Source organism: Harpegnathos saltator, unplaced genomic scaffold (assembly GCF_003227715.2).
Source record: "Harpegnathos saltator strain DR-91 unplaced genomic scaffold, Hsal_v8.6 scaffold32, whole genome shotgun sequence".
Taxonomy (NCBI): domain Eukaryota; kingdom Metazoa; phylum Arthropoda; class Insecta; order Hymenoptera; family Formicidae; genus Harpegnathos; species Harpegnathos saltator.
The window spans coordinates 32,830-51,562 of record NW_020230117.1 but is presented as its reverse complement, the minus strand read 5'-3'; the positions used below and the strand labels follow the sequence as shown (position 1 = coordinate 51,562).

General features: G+C 45.9%; 1 protein-coding gene across 5 annotated transcripts in view; it reads left to right on the top strand.

Moving 5' to 3' along the window:
• Positions 1 to 18,733, top strand: part of LOC105180979 (elongation of very long chain fatty acids protein AAEL008004) — a 56,306-nt gene that overhangs the window by 13,493 nt on the left and 24,080 nt on the right. Inside the window, exon 1 of one of the 5 annotated variants that reach the window (XM_011137397.3) lies at positions 111 to 778. The exons of 1 other annotated variant lie outside the window; for it this stretch is intronic. The gene's annotated coding sequence lies outside the window, so the exon portion shown is untranslated. Of the gene's footprint in view, positions 1 to 110; positions 779 to 17,953; positions 18,261 to 18,733 lie in introns of those variants that run through there. 3 more of the 5 variants (XM_011137396.3, XM_011137393.3, XM_025300044.1) reach the window with 3 other exon arrangements.

The window sequence follows — 18,733 nt, the reverse complement described above, 5'->3', positions numbered from 1 at the left end:
ATCGGGAATCCTGCGCCGGACTCGAGAGGTTTTGCGGCGGTCGAGTCGTCGTCGCGTTGACGTCACTCGGAGAACGTCGCGACGTCAGAACGTGCAGGTGAACCACGGGTCGACGTCGCGCGCGCGGCCGGCGTGTATACGCGAAGCGGAGGACACGAGAGAGGCGGTAGAAGGGACCCGGGTACCAATATGGCGAATCGGTTAAAAGCAATGCACCGGCGTAACGTCCACCAGTCCGCGATTTGGCACGAGACGGCAGTGCGCTCCGCGCTTCGATATCAGCACGGTCGATAATCGCCCGTCGGCATTTCGTTTTCCCTCCTCTCCCCGTCCTCACGCTTTTCCCCGTCGCTCCTCCGCGCGGGCCCGCGCGAGAGACGTTAGGCCGGCTGAATCGAGGCGATCACGATCGACTCGGCCCGAGAGATCGAGATCGAGATCGAGAGAGCCGCGTGCGATTCCGCCCGTGCCCGCCTTGTCCTTCGATCTGCCGCGTGCACTCCGCGCACTTCCTTCGTCGTCTCCTGTGACCGTCCGAAAGTTGAGGGAAGGCTCAGCAACGTGACCGTTCTCGGAGGCAGAAGGCGAGAGCTCGCTGTTGTTAGACGCTGGGCGCAGGAAGAAGAGGGCCGAGAGAGAGAGAGAGAGAGAGAGGAGAGAAGGCTACTTTCGCTTTCGTCCAAGTGTCACGAGGATAGTGTGTGTTACTGTTTTCGGAGGAACGTTGATCGATCGCAAACACGCCGCAAAACACGCGCGCTGCCCCGTCACAGTCACAGTAAGTAACCCCAGTCCAGTCGACTTCGAGCGAATTTCTTTCTCCGCGCCGCGCTAATTACCGTCGTAATATTATAATATAATATCGCGATGCCGACGAGACGCACACGCGCGTCGATAAGACTCGCGACTCGCGGGATTTCCACAATGTCTACCTCCTTTAATCATCTCGCGCGCGCGCGTAACTTTCCGGTATGAGAGGACGACGATAATGGAACTCTCTGTGCTCTCTCTCTCTCTCTCTCTCTCTCTCGCGTCGCGTCGAGCATATTTGGAGCAAGAAGCGCCGCAGTACGGTACGGACGTATCGCTGAATGAATTATTCGCGGCCGACGCGATATCTCGATACGTTCCAGGTTTTTGTTTTTCTTGCCGCGGTTACCGGAAAATGGCGCGTTGTAAAAAGTCCGCCTGCCGTAATCGTAATCCGAGCTCCGCCGATTGAGCTGTGCTCTCAATCTCCGCGGCTAGTTAGAGCGGCTAATCAGGGATTCTATTTGGTTCGAGCCCCGGCTCCCCGCCGCCCCGGGTTCGTAAATTAAATTGAAATATCGATGAGGACGCGTCGCGTCGGGGTAGGGGCTAGTTAGAGAGGAGAGAACAGGGAGCATCCAGCGATTATTTCGCTGCGCGTTTGAAAGCCTGAATTATTTGCCAGCGGCTGAAAGAGCCTCCGATCGGTCGGCGATCGATCGCTGCTCGAAGTCGCTCGTCCTTCTTGCTTTTCCTCATTTCTCTCGCTGCTTCCTTCCTCACTTCCTTTGAATCACCTCGAGCGCGCGATTTGAATTCGATTCACGTACCGCTCGTTCGCAACGTACTGTGGGAGCGTTTAATGAACGTATTTATAGTCGTTAGGCCATCCTTATGTGCCGTTCCAAAGAAAGCCTTGAGTCAACGTTTCACGATGCGAGTCGCGTTGCGCGCTTCTTTGCACATCGTTCGCCTCGTCGTGATTAGCAAGACGTATATTGCCGGCCTGTTGCGGCAAGAAGCCGATTTAATAACCACCGCGAGGGACCCCGCGATCGTTACGCTGCTCTTTGCAATCTGTCTAAATAGCTGTCAAAAGCGAGAGGGAACGAGGAGATCGAGTTCCTTAGCCGTGTCCGCCGGCCTTTCTAACACGACTCGCTGTCCAATTCAATTCGTGGGTTACACCGCCGCGACTATGTTTGTCTTCCCGTTGAATTTAAATTGTCACATTTAATCCGTCCAGCGATTAAACGCCTTTATTAATCTTCCGTCATTGCTTGTGCGTGTGTGTGTGTGTCGGAGGTAGTGTTGTTCGATGTATCCGAGGTGCTTCGAAGTTTCGATAATTTGAGAGGTCCGAAGATTCGACTGATCGGAAGCCTCCAGTCTTCGAATTTACTCGGAAACTCAAAATATCGAGGCTCTTAATAGAAGCAATTTCAGGGAGCGCACCTTTCGAAGAGTATTCTTTTAGAAGAATATTCACACTTGGAAATTTCGTACGGAGAATAAAATGTCTCGAAGCTTCAAGTGTAATTTAATAGCCCCATTGTGCACAGTTAGAAGCTTTGAGATATCTTTCGTCGTCCACAATTCGCAGACCTCGGCCTCTCCGGGATCGTGCGGCAATTCTTTCGTCGAGACTTGAATTTTTTTCACGTTCAGGAATTTTTTCGTCGCGAGTTGAACCTTTCCGCGCTCGGTTAAGGTAATTTTCTCCCACGACGGTAACAGAATATATTTTTCCTGCTTATCTGGACATAAATCAGACACTTAAGAAAAGTGATAACACTCCGCTGCTAACATAGAAAATTGTCCCGAGCGTGAAGAAGCTTAGCTCGCGACGAAAAAGTTCTTGAACGTGAAAAAAATTCAAGTCTCGACGAAAGAATTGCCGCACGATCCCGGAGAGGCCGAGGTCTGCGAATTGTGAACGACGAAAGATATCTCACAATCCCAAACAGGCTTGCGAGTTGTGAATTTGATTTGAAGGTTTTTTAATTCTACAAAATAAGAGTATCAAATCATCAGCTCTCGCGATAAATAGATAAATCCCAACACGGGTTCTTTTTGCAATGGAGTGGCAATAGAGAAGCCGCTCGCGTCCCCGTAGCTGTCCGCCGACAGCTGAGGTGCGCGAAGCTCACCGGTTCTCGATTTCTTCGCTGCGTCTCAGACGCGCATTTTCTCCGTTAGAGAAGGAAAAGAAAACGCCAGACGTGACATAACGCGCGCTCGCGAACCGCGAAGGCGCGCGCGCGCGCGGCTGCATCGCACCTCTCGTTTTCGGATTCCGAGGCAGAGCCGGAGCCCCGAAATGAGAGACGATTGTGTCGCGATTGCAACAAAGTCACGTCGTCGTGCATCGGCCGATTGTGTATTATATAATACGGTGCGTTATGATTAATTCGCACGACACCGCGATACGTAACACGCGATGTGTCGTTATCCGCGGTGGATGCTCCAGAACGAGTTCTCCTGGTCCTGGTTCACGAAGCGGCGCGATATGAGGCACCGACGTTACCGGAGAATGCGGTCGCGATAAAATCTCTCTCTCTCTCTCTCTTTCTCTCTCGCCCGTGCGCGCAAAATCACTCGCAAATTCATGAGGTCCGCGAGACCCGCTTCCTTCCTTATAAGAAATATAATGCATACTGCGTTGGAGATATATATATATATATATGTATTTATTTATTTATTTCGAATGTCTCATAAATTTATTCGCAAATTGTGAGCTCATCCTAGACACAGATTTACTCAAAATACGTTCCGAGCAAGTTTAACAATCTGCAATTGAGGATGTCAGATTAAAACAAGAGTATAAAATTAAGACAAAAATTTCCTAGTGTAAGTTTTATAATAATATTCTTGAAAACAGATCAAATTTTCCTTTTGAGCATGTGTGTACGCGCGTAATGTTCTTTTTTTTTTTTTCTTTTCTAAAATCTGTGATAGCTGTGCGCTTTAAGATTACGATTAAGAAAATATTCTTCGCGGAAGAGATAACCATTATATAAAAGAAGAAAGGTAAATTGAGTAATCACTTTTTTTTAGCAGTGGAATATTATTTTTTCTGCGTACTCTCTTTTCCTGCGTTACTTGTATGCGACTAATATTTTTTTATGCAGCAACCTTAGATTATATTTTATATTATATTGTAAATTTTTCCCGCTTATTTAAGGACCAAAATTTTTTGTCAGTACTATTTTTTTAAATCCGTAAGGAAACAATATCGTAGAATCCTGCGTAATAAATAATGCGCTCTCTCTCTCTCTCTCTCTCTCTCTCTCTCTCTCTCTCTCTCTCTCTCTCTCTCTCTCTCTCTCTCTCTCTCTCTCTCTCTCTCTCTCTCTCTCTCTCCCTTCTTGAGGCTCTCCTTTCTCGCGGCACTGCTCACAGAAAATTGCACGAGTCATCAGCGAAATTCCTTTCACCGTGCTCAGAAATCCGTGGCTGTTCAAATATTTATCAATGATCGCTCGTATAATCCGACAGAGGACAAATCAGCAGTCGCGCCGAGTGTGTCAATTTGCTCTCTTGTCGCGACCGTTTCTCTGTATCAGTATCAGATTTAATTCGCGCGTAACCGCCACATGCGCGCCGTCGTGCAGTCGTAATATTTACTCGTCGGATGATAACGTCGTCGCGCTCGTCCGTTAACTAATGTGAAGTACACCGGATTTTGCCAGAAGAAAGTGGTAGGCAGGTCAGAGAGGTTAGATTGTTAAATAATACACACGCAACGTGCATTGCGGCGCAGCGTTGCGATATTAAGCGGAGCCGATATTCCATTAAGCACCGATGATGCTACGTTATTTATCTAACAGCACTGCTGGTCACTGCTCGTCTGGAATCGTTTGCGCGATATGCTTAATTTATTCGTATCGGTTAACGGTCCCCGATTGCGTGAAACGACCGATGTCTCGATTCGCTTTGTGCGAAGAACACGAAGTTGTGCGAAGCGGATATATAAAAACGAACGGATGACAAAAAACTGCGGCGAAATGAGACAGAGACGCTCCGATCGAATGTATCCTGGCGCGTCGACATATTTTTATTAATCCCGCCGAGGGAAAAGCGATCTCTTTTCTCAATTCTTCCAAACACAAAACACTTTTCGCAGACGTGTCTCTTCAAAGTCTTTGATCTGATTAATCCGTTTTGCAAATTAATCAGTTCCACATGAGAAGGAGATGATTTCGTAGGACTGAATTTTTCGTTATCTGGGAGAGAGATAGAGAGAGAGAGAGAGAGAGAGAGAGAGAGAGAGAGAGAGAGAGAGAGAGAGAGCATAGGAACGAAACTTGTAGGAGCAGAAAGATTCAAGATTTCTGGTCAATTAATTGTTCCAGGCGAATTTTTGAGGTCGTCGAGTTATCGTCTGGTCTTTATTCAATTATACGAACCGAGTTGTTTCCGTGCGCAGAAACTCCGCGGGGAAAACAATTCCATTAAGATAACTGAATTTTGATGATGGAAGTAATTTGGGAAAGTCACTTCCGTGATTTGGGAAGAATGAATTGGGAAAAGTCGGCTGCAGGAACACAGGAGAATTCCTGCAGCGAGTTCCTAATCAGTCGATTGTTTCCAGTTATTTCAATCGAGTTTTAACGCAGCTATGTATCACTTCATCTTCAACACAGCTATGTTCACACGAATGTTCTTGCGAAGTGGCGCCCTGGGTGGAGATATCGTATTTAACATCGCGCAATTTTCTGTCCGGTTCTTGTTTAGTCAAGCGAACTGAGATCTTCTTTTCATACATAGAAAATCCGTCCTAATCTTTACGTAACACGCGTCTTACCCACGCTCGCAGATCGGCCTGATGTTTTTAATTCCCACGTAACCGCGCACGTTACTCACGTTTCCCATTGCGTAAACACTATCTCAGACGAATATATAAATATTGATTCAATAGTATCGGTAATGTTGAATAATTGAGTTGAACTGCTTTGGTAATAGTAGCATCACGTACTGAGCGTACTGAGTGTGGTATCAACGTTAATATCGCACAGCCCAAAATCAGTGTCGCAGTTACTTCGCGACAGTGAGAAGGCGACACATTTGAGCGAACTCGATCGCACGTACGAATGTGACATTCACAAATAATTGATTAACGTACGATGTACCGATCAAGTTAACGCCGCCGTATCCGCGACATCAGCATCAACACGACGACCGCGAGCGATCAGCTTTGTCGTTAGGAAGCATTAGAGTCAATTCTAATCGGTTCCGGAAAAAGCCTGTGTAACGACGAGGCTCCAAGTCATTGTTGACTCTTCTCCGCTATGTCTATTAGCTCCCTCGCCGCTGCTTACTTTGTACCACGAGCAGCAGCTATCGCGTTTTGACAGTTTGAATGTTAAGGACGTCAGCGAATCGCGCGCTTAGAGTTTATTCGTCACAGCCGGGTTTAAAATCCACTTGTCTCTGAAGAAGCCGCGCATTTCGCCTCGTGAAACTTTGAGCGGAGCTGCGCCATCGAGTATTTCTAAAACGCTTGAAGTATTGGAGGTCAATACTGGCATGCGCGCGTGTAATATTATATACTGTCGCTGTCATGCAGTCGCGCGCTCGAGATTTTTCATCGGTTCTCGACCCCGCGGAATCGCCTAATTGGCAGGCATTATTATCGCGTCGTCATCGCGCCGTGATGGAACAGCACGCTCGTGGAATCGTAAATCGCGTAAACTAGTTTTTGCCTAACCGCCGCTGCCGGTCATTGCGGGCATACAACGCCATTGGTAAAAGCTGTTGTATAATCTACACGCGAAATGCAAAAAACGAATGCGCTTCGCGCGCTCCTTGTAATCTTGAATTGTGCGCGCGCGTGCGCACGCGCATGCGCGCGCGCGCGACCAGCGAGAGTACCGACGACGAGCTAAGAGGGTAAAGACCGTCGGCCTTACGGGATTTAGCGTCGGTACACACACAAACATTCAGATGTCAGATGTTGTGTCAGATGATGCGATAACCGCGAAAATACAATTCTGTTCAATATACTTCATTATAATAAAAAATAGTCCAGTCGAATGAAAAGTATAAAGGATGTTTGAAAACCTATATATATATTTCGCGGTATATAATAAGATCAAAACAAAAGTCGTTGATACTCACTTTACTTATTTATATGTTCGATGTTAATTTTTTCGTTATTTAAATTTCTGTCTACTCATTTATATATCATTTGATATCTCCTGTAGTCAAGATGTCTGGGTACGATTAGGTATCATTTGATCAGACGTTTGGTCCTATATAAAAATAATCTAACTTGTAATACAAATATCCGATATATACGCTTATTGGGTCTCTATCGGATAACCACACGGAGAAAAGATTGCTTCAATGAACGCGACAAGAGGAACGAACCGAATCGAAGCGTTTGATCGGAGGAAAGGGAACTTCCGCTCTTGAGAGCCCGATTTGGTCCGCAAGAATCAGAAATTCCTTCCCCTCGAATCAACTCACGTTTGTCGCATTCGTTTCACCGATTCTTTTTCTTTGCCTAAAACTAGTCGGTGACATCGTCCTTGTATTATTACTTCCGGGTCCCTCGGGGCTCTTTCAGGCGGCCAAAAAAATCTATCGAAAGCCGACGGTGTTTAACAGTATCTCGCCGATGGTGGGACAAATATTCGCGATGTGTCGATGATCAGTTACATCGATCGATCGATGAGCTGTTCTAACGGGTTTCATTCGGTGTCATCGTCGTCGTCGTTGTCCCGCTAAAAATCTCGCGGCGATCTCCATAACTGTGTTACCGCGAGGCGGCCGATATTCGCACTCGCACTCGGCGCGTCTGCTCGTGGCTCGCGCCGATTTATCTACCTATTACGTGAAACGCCATTGCGACATCCGGCAAATTTTCTGACAGAGTTCGGAGCGAGATCTGCTTTCTCTCCCGAAGTTTTCAGAATCCGCGTCTGTGCGCGCGGATGTGCCGCGTTTTTCCTACGAGACACTCCACCCACGTCGGCTTTAGTCATCGACGGCGCCGCCGCCGCAGCGGCGGCTCGTCCTTCCCGGGTCGGCTTCATTAACACACAAAAGTCGCGTATCGCCGTACGATTCGCCATACTGCGAACTCATCAAGGCCGCAATGTCCGTTTTCGTTTCACATTCGCGCGGTCCCTCGCGCTTGCAGGTCGACGCGCCATTTCGCTCCTCCCTCTCTCTCTCTCTCTCTCTCTCTCTCTCTCTCTCTCTCTCTCTCTCTCTCTCTCTCCTCTCCCCCCCCTCTCACTGTCTCTCGGTCTAGTCACTTGCGCGACCGACGCGTCCTCGTTATCCGAAAGATTGTATCGTGAGTCCACACGGAAAAAGCTTCCAGTCTCGCGCGGACTTTGAAATGCGACTAGAGCGACGAACAGTTGGCGCATGCGCGCGAATCGTCGGTGCGCTCTCTCGAGAGATGTCTGCCGAAAATTGATTGCCGGTATCGACTTGCGACATCGCCGTAACGTGAAAGTGACGGTGTGTCATGTTCGAATTTCTTCTTCCTCTTCTGCTTCTTCCCTCGGCTAATGTCCGGCTTTGCCGGAAAGCGAAGCTGTAAGAAACGGTCACCCTATATACGCCGCGTTGGGAGCGCGTCACACGACGCAAGGTGATCTCGGCGGGTCTCGAAAAGAGACGCGTTGATAACCGCGTCTCCGCGGGTGTTTTCGTTCGCGGTAGTGCCATCGACGTCGACGGAGAGACTTTAATATAGCGCTTACATAAGGGGATTCTCTCCCTGCCCTCTAGCCTCCCTCTTTCCTGCGTCTCTGTCTCTGCCTCTGCCTCTCTTTCCCCTCCTTCGCTTGCCATTAATGCGTTACAGCGAATCTCGGCAAGTTACAACTTCATGCAGCTATGCACTTTCCCCGTGCTTGCTTGCTTGCTTGCTTGCTTGCTTGCTTGCTTGCTTGCTTGCTTGCTTGCTGCAGTTGTACTACCGTCGCTGCTGCTGCTGATGCTGCTATTGTTGTTGTTGTTGTTGCTACCGATATCGATGCTGCTGATATTGCCATCGAGGTTACTGCTCGGTCAGTCTCGCAGCGATAGAGATCGCGAAGAAATATACACGAAGTAAAAAATCGAGGTCGCCACACGACGACGAAGACGGGAAGTGAATGTGAAAATATTTTAATTAATATACACAATTTACTTTTATATATGCGCATTTTAATGACGGAGCATAATAATTGAATTAAATATTTAAATATACAGGATCGAGCGCGACTAATCGACGAAATGGCGGCTAATGCGCTAGGAAAGAAGAAAAACCTTGATGCGTCGACGTACTCGATCGTCGACCTTATTGTCGCAAGGAGAAATTATCCGCTGGCGACATCTCTCCTTGAGCGATTCTCATTGGATTAAATTAATTAATTCTTAAATTTATTAATTCTTAGTGATCGGATATATCCGAAGGTCTGCAAAATGAAAAAGAGAAAAGAAGGAAAGAAAAGGAAAGAAGGAGTCGATTGCCCTGGCGGTCTTCTCTCTCTCTCTCTCTCTCTCTCTCTCTCTCTCTCTCTCTCTCTCTCTCTCGTTTACTCGTTCGATTGCTCGTCTGGGAACCTGTAGAAATTCGAAAGGTCGCGACAGAACGTGGAGGCACGCGGAAACAAAAATTCCGAAGGTCGACCGTGAGAAAGGCAGGATTCGCTTTCTCGGCTGGATTGCATCATTCCGACCTTATATCACCCGAACGATTGATCCGCTCATCATCCGCATTGCTCGCGGATTAGCGGAACCGAGGCGACACAGCGCGTCGGGTGCGTCGGACTTTGAAATTCGTGCACGCCGACGATGTGTATGTATGCGCTCCATCGCGCTTCCGCGCGAGGCCCGCTCGCTGCTGTGGAGCGATGCTTTCGCAGGCGAGAGCGGTTATTCCCGCTCGCGGCCACCACGTGCAACGCGTAACGATTGTAGTATGCAACGTAACCAGCTTTAAGCAGATAAGCGCGCGCGCGCGTAATATCGCGCGTCGTTGGAATGCGAGCGTACATAAATGAGCGTTATAAATGATATCATCCATTCATTGCCGAGCGACGAGAGAGTGTGACTCGGAGGAAGTGGATGTCGATGCGCGTTCCGTGTCCCGGTGAAATTATTCGGCCGACATGATCTACTTGCCGGCGCGGCATCGCCGAAGTGGATCCCGAGGACGTGTTATTTAAGCGCGCGTCGCTTCGTCCGCGCCGGCGAATTACTTCAGAGCGCGGTTCATCCCGCTCGTTACGGTTCGTGCGTTTTTGCGCAAACGCCGTTACATCACAGTTGCGACGTTGTTATTAATTGTGTGCCTGAATTAACGGCAGAACTCTCAGCAATGTGCAGTTGCTCCACTATGTGGGAGAGCCGAGCGAGATGATGACTTTGATCATCTGTCGCTGATTAAACGTTGAGAGGCTTCATTCAGCGTGTCTTTCTCATTCTCGGAGGGAGATAATCGCGGTGCGTTTGCACTCCCGGGGGATAATCGCGCCCCATTTCTTTCGCATAAGCGCATCTTCCGCTCTTGGAACGCGTTCGAATTTGAATTGAAACCCGAATTGGAAAATTGGAATTCAAGAGGTATGTATGCCGTCTCGCGGAAAGCGATGACGATAACGATGATGATGATGATGATGACGATATTTATTAGCCGGGAAGCATTCTTTGGTTACATAAAGAAACTTATGTAGAATATATATATATATATATATACACACGGTAGAAATCGAAAGTAACATAATCGCAAGAAATAAAGGTGGTGAAATATGAAGATCGGTATAATAAGTAGGTAGAATAAAAGATTAAGTTATAGATAAATGAAGAAGCATATAAATTGGAACTGTAATCTGATTTGAATTAGAGAAATTTCGGGCCAAATTTTCGTCTTTCATTGACGATATGTAATAGTTTTGTCTCTGTTTTTGGGCGAAATCTTGCGTTGGTGCTTAAGCTCCGACTTTTTAGGTACCTTTTCTTCCTCAGACATAGACTGATGATATTTTCGTCGCTATAAGCACTCCAAATTAAAAGCACTGAAGAATATATTAACGGAGGATTGTTGGTGTCCTTTTTGCCACCATTTAGACGGATATGTGAAGCCCCAGCCTTAGCCCAGCTTACAGATTACAGCAGGCCGGGGCTCGTATCGCGAAGTCGACGATTTTACATATCAAGGATCAGCATCGATTTAGAGACCAGACGATGCCCACGTAACATATCTCCTTTCGGATTAGAGACACCTGACTGCAATTTTGTTGTGCAACTTTGGAAAGGCAAAGGCCACCTTTACCCGGATCGTTAGAATATCGTTTAATCACGGACTCCAGTTCGGTCGTAATGGCGATTTGATCTCTTCGATATGCAATCGTCGTTATCCGGAGCTTTAGCGCTGATCATCTTGCGGTCACGATTTGTTTCTCCCTGTTGATGAATTCTTTCACGAGCTACCGCGAGTTATCGGCGTTATCTCGTACTGCTTCGAATTGTCGATTCGCGTCCGTGTCGCAAATTACATTTCCTCACGAAATAATCGCAGCGTCTCGACCTTCGTCTCCGTCTCACTCGAGTTATCACACAGTAGTTTCGTTATTAATACGTGTGCCCGTTGTGCGTGCATGCGTGCGTGATCGCGATAGTCTGCGAGGACGCAGTCGCAGTTGTATCGTTTCAGACTAAGCCGGAAATTGAGTTAGCGATCGCACGTATCCTCGAATTCTCCCGGATTCTGTCATGAGAGAGAGAGAGAGAGAGAGAGAGAGAGAGAGAGAGAGAGAGGGAGAGAGAGAGAGAGAGAGAGAGAGAGAGAGAGAGAGAGAGAGAGAGAGAGAGGGGGAGACCTGTCACTTATGGCCGTGACTTTTGACAGATGAGACACGGTTCTCAGTGTTTGTAAGAATTTTGCATGAATCAGCACTTAAAAATTCTTTATGATTAAACTGGGATGCATTATATTCCAATGCAAATTCAAGTTAAAAATATAATGTCTCAAATGCGACTCAAAGTGGGAAACGTAAAGAGTTCTCACACATTGATTTTCTTCTGTTATACTTTGATTTAGTTTTATTTTTTATATCGTTGATTACAATAGCTAGTATAAAAATGAAATTTCCTATTCGATACTAAGAAATGTATCGACGTTACCGAGCGAAAGAAAAAGCGCGAATTCGACGAGACTATCATGGATTGGATTATTTCTTGTTTGTGACTAGCTTTGCGAATGAGAAGTGGGAAAAACACAGGAAGTTATTATCTCGAACCGAAATTGCGCATATTCAACGTTAATTTACAGAGATATGATGATAAAAACTTCAAGAGGTAGTATCAAGAGGTACACAAATTGCAAGGTACAACATTCGCGCTAGTCGCGCCGCGTTTCGTAAAGTTCATCGACATCGGTGTCATGTTGTTCTGTGTGTTTATGATACTATTTTTATAGCCTCTGGATTTATACACTTTTTCGGAGCTCTAAAGCATTCAGCACATGTGATTGAAAACAACAGGTCAAGGCAAACGCGATGAAATTGAAATCCATATGCAAGTTCGAGATCAAGACAACATATAAAATTTACATAGCGCATTTCATTTCCTGCACGTCAAATTACGTCAAGTTATAACAATGGTATATGGATATCAGCTCGTTTGAAAACACTGAGACTTTTCAGATTACTTTCATAATCCACGTGTCTCAATATCCCTCCTTCCTCCGTGGCTTTTTCATTTACACTCATGAATAAAAAATACGTTTGAAAGATTTTGTATAATTCAAAGCATCGGATTGTGTCGCGATACAATGTAAAACAGAACGAAGAGACTTCCACGTGTCATATTACAATATCGAAGATAATATAATAAATAATGAAACTAGTGAAACTTGTCTGGGCGTTCGTCCGGTATTTCCTGCGACCGCGATAAACGGCAGTCTCGTTGTGCTGGGAATGCTCTAAATATGGATTGCGCTGTAATATCGCGCACAAATCTCGGAAAATTATATTTCATTATGCTCCGGCCGACTTGCGCAAATGCGGCGAATTGCATGCGTAATGAAGAACCGAGAGAACGGCGTGCGACTGCGATGCCGAACCGTGACCGATCGGCGCTGAGAAGTCGCCGCCAAGGTTCGTATAATTGTCGGACCCTCCCTGCCCCCACCCCCAATCGAAGGTGCACTTGGCCTCGAGAATGGGTTGTGTACGTCGAAACGGACAGGTAAAAAATGCAGGGAAAAAAAATTGGAAAAGAAAAAGAGCATTATCTTGATTTCATACCGGCCGCGTTTATCGACTGCTTCGGAAGTTCGGACTCGAGACAAGGACAAGGAATGTATTAATTAACTCAATCGTTGAATTAATTCATTTTCGTCGGACGTTTCGCTCGTAAACGTGACGCATGCGGTTGTTACGTGTATCGATAGCGCATTATTTAACTTTTCTTCCTTCTTTCAGTCATTTGGACTTATAAAAAGTCGTGACTGTAAACGACTATTGGTCTCGTTGTGTATATATGTATCATATATATATATATATATATATATACACGTCTATCTTCTTTAATTGATAACTAAAAATATACACGGTTGTTTGCAAAATGGGCGTGCAGGATTTTTTTTGTTCAGTTTGACATAATGCGCACATAAATACATCAGATATTTATATGTCATTGTCAGATACTCTGTGTTTGTATGATTACGTGTACGACCGTTTTAGTTTATTATATATTTCTTTCTGGTGAAATACGTGAGAGATCGAGGGGATTCTCTCACGTGCGACGAACAGTCTTCTTAATGTTTGTCAAAGTTCGGTACTCTTCGGCCTTGGCGCAGATAATCATGATGATCAATTCACGGCTAATCGCGGCCTCGACACATGTGTTACTTGGACAATTTCACGTATGTTTGTACTTTTGTTACGTGCTGTCATAGATCAACAATGATAGACCGATTGTGCGATAAAGAAATTAATGCTTAGGCGTGACGGTGCTTATTCGCGTTGACATACGTGACATCTCGACGGTTTCTCATAATAACAAGGAAGGATCATGCGCAACGCAATTGTGTAATTTTATTCGCAGTCGTGCCGAGAGAATAAAACAGATACATGTGTAACATGTCCAGCCGGTTGTATTTTTTTTTTTTTTTTTGCGCAATCAAACTCGCATTGCATATCTCAAACTCGAATGCATGTCTTCTGTAAATATATAGATTAATGATGTTACCTGCGACATCCTTTCCCCTTTTACACACGCTAAATAATGCTTGTGTCCAACTGTAATTCTTTATTTGTTTAAATATGCGCGGTGTCAAGAACACATTCTCTAATATTAAACTAATGGTCGTGACACTGATTAGATAAACTGCGAAATATTTTGCAAAGGTTCTCTGTGAACCTCAAGCTCTGCGACGATTATTTATTCGATCGAATATCGAGTTTTCTTTTGATCGTTAATTATTTTCATGACCAACGCGTCAGTTAATAACTCTATTGTTGACACATTGGTTGACGCTTTGGGTCATGTGAGCCGACGCGTCTCGCTCGTCTGCGTATAAAACGTAACCAATTGTGTACAACAAATTAGATATATAGCCAACACAGGAAGTCGATAAAACGAATTAACTCATACCATCATCATGAGTTGCATTTATTTACTATATCTTTGCTGAGTTAAACTTCACTGAATTTGAACTTCAGTCAAGTGTCGGAATAATCAATAGAAATGAGCGTGACATCCGGCGTATTATAATCCCGAAGAGCTGAGGTTCTCGTCGAGGTCTTTAACATTCGGCCGTTCATTCCTCGAGAATCGATGTCGCGGGGAAAAACGGCGCTCTTCTCAAATCAACCTCCAACGTCCGCAACCGAGAGAAAGTACGCGCTGTTTACATTCTGCCTGAAGGAGAAGCACATTGTTGTCGAAGCCGTAAGTCGCGATACGCGATAAGGCGATAAGGCCAAGAGTACATAGAAAAATGTAGGCTGCAAAGGCTGTGACGCGGAGAACAATTTAAGCACCATGGGAATTCGTCAATTAGATTTGATTACTTTTGGGCTTGGTCCGTAAGAAGGAGGAATAATGTGGTCGACCACTTTTTGCTTACTGCTTATGTCATACTGCTTACGTTTTTGCGTGTCCTATGGGCCACGTGATTTAAGCATAGGAAAATCGAGCCAATCACGATCGATTCTCTTAAGGGGATTTCGAAGTGAGCAGCGAGCTTTCAAATTATTGGTAATAAATTAATAATAATAATAATAATGCTAACACGACGTGTGATAATAATAATAATAATAATAATAATAATAAGTTCTTAAGAATAACAACTACAGCAGCAACAATAATAATAACAGTAGATTAACATTAAATATTTCATTGTTGCAAAAGTTCTACTGGTTGCACACGCTGGACGTGTGTTTGTTCCGTTGAAAAAAATTTCAAGAAAAATATACACCGAGCCCTTGCAACTAAATATAGAAGTTTAAGATATGTACGAAAACTTATTTAAAGCAGGATTTCTTCACGTATATGCGTGGAAATATTTTTCGCTGAATACTGTAAAGAAAGTAGTACATGATGCTTGTAATAAGTTTTACATGTTACTATCGCGGACAGAAAAGTCGCATCTGTAATTTTTGAAATTCAGAACGCATCGATCTCTAGCGGGAGAACTCTGTCATTAAAGAACATATTTTGCAATTGGACGAGGATATAAAAAGGATATGAAATTGATAGGAAAAATTACGAGTCGCTTTCATCATCGCCCTCGATCATCTAAGAAATACGGAAAGGGCAGTGCGATCGTTGCACAGAAGTTTGCTGTTCATTTTGAAATCCTCTTAAGAGAATCGATGCTTTAGTGTTCATCCGACGTGACGTTTTGACATTTTCGCTTTTGCATTATCAATATTTTTAGGGTTCCACTTTGACGCTTTTTTGTAAAGCATCGTGGTTCGATCGCGCTATCTCGCGATCTTCCGATTCGGCGCAGACTGACTGCAGCGTGCTCGTTTTTTTATATATATATATATCTATTTTTTATTTTTATAGTTCCCTTCTTTCCGGTTACCTCCGATACGCGACCGTCGCATTCGATTCGACGATTACGTCGGTTATGTAATACGAGAATTCACGTGTGCGTGTTCGTACTTTCCTAGTGACGCATTTTGACATCTATTAGTCGTGGTATCTTTTTTTTTCGTTATCGGCTGATGTACACACACGGATACACGTACTCTATATTCCAACGTTAATTACAGAGTAATTGCCGTGTAGCCTATCATTAACAAAGACATGGCAGTGCGGTTTCATATCGCCGATTTGATCGATTCTGACCTATTTTTTCAACTTTGCGTATTGTCGATTATCGACGTTTAGGCATACGTGAATAGGTAATATGTCAACGACGTAGAATACACAGCTGGCCAGAAAGTAATATTTCGTTATTAGGGCATTTTTTAGTAATCGTTAGTTTACGTTTAATCACTCTCCCGCTTCCCTCCTCCCTCCCCCTCTCTCTCTCTCTCTCTCCTCACTCAGTATATCTACAAGTAAAATTCACGAGTTAATTCGATTATATAAAACGACTCCCACCTTCCTAGGACTATGCTGCACAAATTTCGTAGTTTTATTCCGCCGGCCTCGGCGAGCAGCTGTGTTCATTACATCGGAGCCGTAATTTGCAACGTCGATCTAGCACTTTTCTTCTCCCGACGCTGGACAGTGACAGCACGCGACCGCAATTTCTCGGAGTGTCAACGACGACGGTATGCCGGCCGATAGGCCTTTCTCCGTTCAGTCCTCCTCTCTCTTTCTCCTCTCTCTCTCTCTCTCTCTCTCTCTCTCTCTCTCTCTCTCTCTCTCTCTCTCTCTCTCTCTCTCCCTCCCCCCTCTTTCTCTGTTTCTCCCCTTCTCTCCCTCGCTCCTCTCTCTCTCTCTCTCTCTCTCTCCCCCCCGACCGTCTCCGCGAGTATATCCTCTTCGTTCTTTCTCCCTTTCTCCCTCGGTTCCCGCGTCTTTGCCATCTTTCTCCGTTTCGTTACTCAAGCGCGCGGGTTACTATTACTTAAGAGTACCGGCTGGCTGCGTCGTATATAATAGTTACACTTGCACTTTCGGCTCGCCTCGCCGCGCCGCTGGAGCGGCATCAAGCAGTGCTGGATATAGTCAAGTCCGACGGCGAGGACAGACGCGGCGCACGTGTCACGTTGTTGCGCTCGTCACGCGAATAATAAAAATAAAAAAAAGATGCGTGGACACATTGTTTCGCGACTGAGTGACGGCGAGGAAATACCGACGAGGCATTATTGTTGCAATGATGATCTAACAGGGCACGCTGCCTCTATAAATATAAAAATGAGAAATCGCGATGGAAAGCCCATAGGAGCTGGCTCAGGTTGTTTGTTATGAAATTATACAAATGATTATATAAATTCAAGTCACATGAAAGAAGATATGCGCGAAAATACATTGTAGTATTTCGTGATTAAGTAACGACAAGGAAATACCGACGGAGCATTATTGTTGCAATAATTTAATAAGATTCTCCGGCGAATTTAAAGTGAGAAGCCGATATAAGAACTTGCTCTGACGAACGACTAAAGGCTGTGATTCTCACTCATCCGTCTAAACAGGATCTTCTGTCCGTCGATCCTGTGTTGAAAAAAGATTTCCTCAATGAAATGACCGAAATGTGCCGAGGGAGACGAGTACACTGTGAATATTGCAATACCGAGGACTGTTTTGACGGAGGATTGACGGACTTTGGTCTGTCGCCACCTACTCGGATAGCGAGAATCGTATCTTCTTAACGAGGATACTTCTTCCTCCGTGATTTTTCCTACATCCTACGTGCGACCACATTTGCCAGATGTGAGACGAGAGTTCGCACCGGTTTGACGTGGGTATGGAAATTGCGGAAGAAACCGGTGGACATGTCGCGATATCCGAACATAAAATAAATTCGAAGGTGTCATTTCGGATCGTGTGTGTATGTGTACGCGCGTTATTTTGGTCGAAGAAAATTTAGACCTGGCAACGCTTATAGGCATCAAATTGCTCAGCAGTCTCGCGCGTTCCTCGCTTCCTGACAGTGTCGAGAATGAAGAGTCTGCGAGTCTGAGAAACATATATATATATATAGAGAGAAAGAGAGAGAGAGAGAGAGAGAGGGAGAGCGAGGATTTGCCATCGGGCTGAGAATTGAGCGCGAGATGACGCGATAGGCCCCGAACTAGCTGGATCCGTCACTGGCGTCCAACGTGAGCCACATTCGTTAACTTTCCTGCGGTGCCGTTTAACGCGGCCGAGTCCACTCCGCGTATCAACGACGATCCGGGCTTAAAGGCACTTTCACGAGCGGCGTTCGCGAGATTGGACGCGTTCCAGTGGCCGCGACTAGTTAGCCAGCAACGTCGTCGTCGTCGTCGTCGCTGCCGCCACCGCCGCCGTCGTCGTCGTCACCGTGGCCGTCGACGTCGGCGTCGACGTGGCTCCCGTTGTATCACGTCCCGAATTAACCCCTGCCTCCGCCGGTGAGTCGATGCGGTCGCTTTACACGGATGCATTATACCAAGCCGTGATTATCGTAAAAATCATTATGCAACCAGCAGATAGCGTCCTCGTTCATCTATTTGCGCAGGTAGATAAAATCGAGGCAACCTCGCAAGGAAACCAAGCGGTGTCGCGCCGCGACGTCGCTCCTTCTTCTTCTCCTGCCGCCGCCGCCGCCGCCGCGCGGAGTGCGTTGTACTCGCGACGCACTTGGCTGTAATGCGTGTGCGTTACCGCATTACAGAGGCGCGTTACCGCGCTTTGGCTTCACGCTCTGTCGCGAGTCGGAGAGTCGCGAAAGCGCTGCGATTTCGCGTGCCGGCCGAACGACAACGACACCGATCGAAGCAGCGCGTCACCCGGGGCCGATGAATCATTTACGCCGCCGCGATCGCCTGTCGTGAACCGTAAATAGTTACGCGGCAGGTGTATCTTAAGCTAAATCAAGACCACC